This window comes from Aegilops tauschii, chromosome 6 (assembly GCF_002575655.3).
Source record: "Aegilops tauschii subsp. strangulata cultivar AL8/78 chromosome 6, Aet v6.0, whole genome shotgun sequence".
NCBI lineage: Eukaryota > Viridiplantae > Streptophyta > Magnoliopsida > Poales > Poaceae > Aegilops > Aegilops tauschii.
In genome coordinates, this window is record NC_053040.3 from 448,762,259 (window position 1) to 448,768,776 (window position 6,518).

Genomic DNA, 6,518 nt, shown 5'->3' on the forward strand with positions numbered 1-6,518 from the left:
CACTTATACTTTGATAATTTAGTGAAGGATCATCTTATAATGCTACCGTCAAACAAAGCAAGATAAGATGCATAAAGTATTAACATCACATGCAATCAATATAAGTGATATGATATGGCCATCATCATCTTGTGCTTGTGATCTCCATCTCCAAAGCACCGTGCTTGTGATCTCCATCTCCGAAGCACCGTCATGATCACCATCGTCACCGGCGCGACACCTTGATCTCCATCGTAGCATCGTTGTCGTCTCGTCAATCTTATGCTTCTACGACTATCGCTACCGCTTAGTGATAAAGTAAAGCATTACATGGCGATTGCATTGCATACAATAAAACGACAACCATATGGCTCCTGCCAGTTGCCGATAACTCGGTTACAAAACATGATCATCTCATACAACAAATTATATCACATCATGTCTTGACCATATCACATCACAACATGCCCTGCAAAAACAAGTTAGACGTCCTCTACTTTGTTGTTGCAAGTTTTACGTGGCTGCTACGGGCTTAGCAAGAACCATTCTTACCTACGCATCAAAACCACAACGATAGTTTGTCAAGTTGGTGTTGTTTTAACCTTCGCAAGGACCGGGCGTAGCCACACTCGGTTCAACTAAAGTGAGAGAGACAGACACCCGCCAGTCACCTTTAAGCAACGAGTGCTCGCAACGGTGAAACCAGTCTCGCATAAGCGTACGCGTAATGTCGGTCCGGGCCGCTTCATCTCACAATACCGCTGAACCAAAGTATGACATGCTGGTAAGCAGTATGACTTATATCGCCCACAACTCACTTGTGTTCTACTCGTGCAAAGCATCAACGCATAAAACCAGGCTCGGATGCCACTGTTGGGGAACGTAGTAATTTCAAAAAATTTCCTACGCACACGCAAGATCATGGTGATGCATAGCAACGAGAGGGGAGAGTGTTGTCCACGTACCCTCGTAGACCGACAGCGGAAGCGTTATCACAACGCGGTTGATGTAGTCGTACGTCTTCACGATCCGACCGATCAAGTACCGAACGTACGGCACCTCCGAGTTCTACACACGTTCAACTCGATGACGTCCCTCGAACTCCGATCCAGCCGAGTGTCGAGGGAGAGTTTCGTCAGCACGACGGCGTGGTGACGATGATGATGTTCCACCGACGCAGGGCTTCGCCTAAGCTCCGCAACGGTATTATCGAGGTGTAATATGGTGGAGGGGGGCACCGCACACGGCTAAGAGATCTCAAGGATCAATTGTTGTGTCTCTGGGGTGCCCCCTGCCCCCGTATATAAAGGAGCAAGGGGGAGAGGGCCGGCCAAGGGGAGGAGGCGCGCCATAGGGGGGAGTCCTACTCCCACCGGGAGTAGGACTCCTCCTTTCCTTGTGGGAGTAGGAGAAGGGAAGGGGAAAGGAGAAAGAAGGAAGGGTGCGCCCCCCTTCCCTAGTCCAATTCGGACCAGACCAAGGGGAGGGGTGTGGCCACCCTTGAGGCCCTTTTTCTTCTTTCCCGTATGGCCCAATAAGGCCCAATACGTATTCCCTTAACTCTCCGGTACTCCGAAAAATACCCGAATCACTCGGAACCTTTCCGAAGTCCGAATATAGTCGTCCAATATATCGATCTTTACGTCTCGGCCATTTCGAGACTCCTCGTCATGTCCCCGATCTCATCTAGGACTCCGAACTCCTTTGGTACATCAAAACTCAATAAAACTGTCATCGTAATGTTAAGCGTGCGGAACCTACGGGTTCGAGAACTATGTAGACATGACCGAGACACGTCTCCGGTCAATAACCAATAGCGGGACCTGGATGCCCATATTGGCTCCCACATATTCTACGAAGATCTTTATCGGTCAGACCGCATAACAACATACGTTGTTCCCTTTGTCACCGGTATGTTACTTGCCCGAGATTTGATCGTCGGTATCTCGATACCTAGTTTAATCTCGTTACCGGCAAGTCTCTTTACTCGTTCCGTAACACATCATCCCGCAACTAACTCATTAGTCACAATGCTTGCAAGGCTTATAGTGATGTGCATTACCGAGTGGGCCCAGAGATACCTCTCCGACAATTGGAGTGACAAATCCTAATCTCGAAATACGCCAACCCAACAAGTACCTTTGGAGACACCTGTAGAGCACCTTTATAATCACCCATTTACGTTGTGACGTTTGGTAGCACACAAAGTGTTCCTCCGGTAAACGGGAGTTGCATAATCTCATAGTCATAGGAACATGTATAAGTCATGAAGAAAGCAATAGCAACATACTAAACGATCGAGTGCTAAGCTAACGGAATGGGTCAAGTCAATCACGTCATTCTCCTAATGAGGTGATCCCGTTAATCAAATGACAACTCATGTCTATGGCTAGGAAACATAACCATCTTTGATTAACGAGCTAGTCAAGTAGAGCCATACTAGTGACACTCTGTTTGTCTATGTATTCACACATGTATTATGTTTCCGGTTAATACAATTCTAGCATGATGATAAACATTTATCATGATATAAGGAAATAAATAATAACTTTATTATTGCCTCTAGGGCATATTTCCTTCACTTCGGCCTCACGAACGCTCCTGTATTCTTTATGCATATGATGAACAAGGTGTTTATGGACTTCTTGGACAAGTTTGTGGTGGTGTTCATTGATGACATCCTCATTTACTCCAAAAGCAAGGACGAACATAAGGAACATCTTCGCACAGTTCTGCAACGGCTTCGCGATCATCAACTGTACGCCAAATTCAGCAAATGTGAGTTTTGGCTCCAGCAAGTGGGATTCCTCGGACATATCCTCTCGGCAGAAGGAATCTCGGTGGACCCAAGCAAGGAAAAAGATGTACTTGATTGGTCCGTACCCACCACCGTCTCAGAAATCCGGAGTTTCCTTGGACTGGCCGGATATTATCGCCGTTTTATCGAAGGATTTTCCAAGACCGCCAAGCCAATGACTGAGCTCCTCAAGAAGGACAAGAAGTTCGTATGGAGTGAAGACTGCGAACGGAGCTTCAATGAGTTAAAAACCAGACTGACATCAGCACCCGTATTAACTCTTCCAGATATCTACCGCAGTTTCGATGTTTACTGCAACGCCTCCAGAAAAGGACTGGGGTGTGTACTCATGCAAGATGGCAAAGTGGTGGCCTATGCATCTCGCCAACTGCGACAACATGAAGGAAACTATCCTACTCATGATTTGGAATTGGCCGCAGTGCTGCACACTTTGAAAATCTGGAGACATTATCTGATTGGAAAGAAGTGCCAGATATTCACCGACCATAAAAGTCTCAAGTATATATTCACTCAGCCCGACTTGAACCTTCGACAACGAAGATGGCTCGAGTTGGTTAAGGACTATGACCTCGGAATAAATTATCACCGGGGCAAAGCTAATGTGGTGACTGACGCCCTCAGCCGCAAACCAGCCAACCTCAATGCCCTAATGGATTCCTTGCCTCCAGAGCTCTATGAAGAAATCATGCAGCTAAAACTGGTAATCACCGACGCCCGTCTTACCAATATATTGGAAGTTGCTCCTACTCTTGAAGAAGAAATCCGCAGAGCTCAAGCGGATGATAAGGTGTTACGGATATATGTTCAGAAGCTGCACCAAGGGCAAGCACCGGATTTCACTACGGATCAGCAAGGTTCGCTAAGGTTCCGAGGAAGACTTTGCGTACCCAACTAAGACAGTCTGAAGAAGAAAATATTGGCGGAAGCACATGAAGCACCATACTCAATTCATCCCGATGGTACCAAGATGTATGAGGATCTTCGTCAGATATTTTGGTGGGATGGAATGAAGAATGACATCGCGTATTTTGTGGCCTGCTGCGATATCTGCAATAAGGTAAAGGCGGAACACCAAAAACCCGCCGGACTCCTCTAGCCTCTGCCGGTATCCCAATGGAAATGGGACGATATTTGCATGGATTTCATCACCGGATTACCAAGGTCTCATCGAGGAAACGACGCGATATGGGTCATAGTGGACACTCTAACTAAGGTGGCACACTTCCTACCCATCCGGACCACATACCGTGCAAATCAACTTGCACAGCTGTATGTATCAAGAATCGTCAGTCTGCATGGAGTACCCAAGACTATCACCTCCGACAGGGGATCTCTATTCACATCCGCATTTTGGTCCCGACTTCATCAAGCCTTGGGGACCGCTCTGAAGTACAGCACGGCTTACCATCCTCAGACAGATGGACAGACTGAGCGAGTAAATCAAATACTCGAAGATATGCTCCGGGCATGTACATTGGCCCAAGGAACCAAGTGGGAAGACTGTCTGCCCTACGCCGAGTTTTCCTACAACAACAGTTTCCAGGCCAGCTTAAAGATGTCACCCTATGAAGCCCTGTATGGCCGGAAATGCCGCACCCCATGAAATTGGTCTCTAACCGAAGATAGCCGTATTTTCGGGACTAATTTAATGCTCGAAGCAGAGAAGCAAGTCAAGGAAATCCGAGATAGACTGCAACTGGCGAAATCCCGACAGAAGAGCTACTATGATGCCAAACATCGTCAGATCAGCTTCGAACTCGGAGAACACGTATATCTCCGAGTCACCCCTATGAAAGGAGTCAAGAGGTTTCAGACCCGAGGAAAATTGGCACCTAGATATATCGGTCCATTCCCCGTCATGGCCAGAGTCGGAACAGTTGCCTACCAGTTGGAATTGCCACCAGAATTGTCAGAAGTACACAACGTGTTTCACATCTCACAGCTAAGAAGATGCATCTCGCCACCGGAGAAAAGGACTGATATGTCACAGATAGAATTGGCTAAGGATTTGACTTATGAGGAAAAGCCAATCAGAATATTGGATCAGACAGAAAGGGTCACTCGCAGCAAAGAGATAAGATTTTACAAGGTTTAGTGGGAGCATCACACAGAAGAAGAAGCAACCTGGGAAAGAGAGGAATTTTTAAGGACTGCATACCCAGAATGGTTTTCCCAAGCAACCGAATCTCGAGGACGAGATTCATCCTAAGTGGGGGAGGTTTGTGACAGCCTAGATTTTGCCTTCTCTCTTTTTACCGGACTTGCCTTCTCTCTCTTTCCGGACTTGGTTTTCATCGTGGTTTTTGCCCTGATTTGATTTGGATTTTTGGATCAATTCAAATGGACTTGTCACTTGGGCATATCCTTGGCTTTCACCCAAGTGACCTATCTACCTTATTCCTCCCACAAATTCCCAAAATAATAAAATGAATATTTTTTCCTAAAAGGAAAATATTCATTTTTCTCTTAAGCTCATTTCAGAACTTTGTGCTCCAAAGCAACCTCAATTTTTCTTGCTCAGAAAAATCTGAGATAATTCCTAAATATTCTTAGGACCATGGCACATCTTCCCATGCAAAAATATTGCATCACTTTTTGTAATATTTTTGCGGTAGAAAATCTTTTCACTTCTGGACCAGATATGCACTTTGTACAGCAAGTGCATTTTTCCTTGAGCTTTTGGCCTTGAGATTTCTTGAGCTTAAATACCTTCCTAAGAAACCCTAAACCCCAGGAGATTAGCCCTAATGGCCTTCTAGAAGGTGGCCAAACTTGGCGACCAAGTTTCTGACCAGAAACTTGCCAGCTTGGTAGAGTTGCGTCTGGTCGGCTTGGGTATGATCCATCACCTCTCCTAGAGGTAGCACTACACAGTCGAGCTCGTAGACAAGGTTTGGCCGCTCCTGGCCGTCGTTTTGGCCATGCCAGCTTGGTGATCGCGCGAGGACACGGCGCCTGGCAGCGTCTCGACGCGCTCTGGCTGGCGCTTTGCGTTCTGGTTCGCGCGTGTGCATGCAAGCGCTCGCCTCCGACTGCCGCAACGTGCCACAACCCTCGACCTATCACCCATGACCCCACCCTGGCGCTCGCCGACGCCGGAGCCGCCGCAGCAAGCCCGGTCAAGTCACGGGCAAAACGGCACAGTGCGCGCGTGTGCCTGTCCCCATCTCAAACCGCCTCCTGTGCTCGTCCGCGAGCGTGGGCAAGCGCCGGCGTTGACGCTGCACCTTGTCCCCTCGCGTTGGAGCCTCTCGTCGATGTTCGGCGCGTGTCCAGAGCGCTCCGGCGGCGACACGTCCCCCCCTCTGCTCCGGCTATATAAAGCCACCCCGCCTCCCTCGCTAGCCACGCACCACTCCACACCACCTCCACGGACACGTAGACAAGCAGAAGCCCGGTCGGGCAGGCCTCTGGCCGTCGCCCCGACCCGAGGACTCCGGCGATTCCCGCAGGCCAGCTGCCGCTCTCCAGGGCCTCTCGAGCTCAAGCAGCTGCTTGGGAAGGGCCTTGGTGGTCTGCTAGATCTGCCTGGACCCCGTGAAGCCCTCGGAGCTGCCTCTAGCCACCGTCTTCCACCTCTCCGGCGAACCCCGTAGGCCACCGAAGCTTGCAAGCTCGACTGCGACCAGCTCCGTCCACCTTTCGTCAAGCCACGGGTACGGGCAGGTGCACCGCGAGCCCCGCTTTCGATCTATCCCTCTAGCCTAGCCCCAAACCCCCT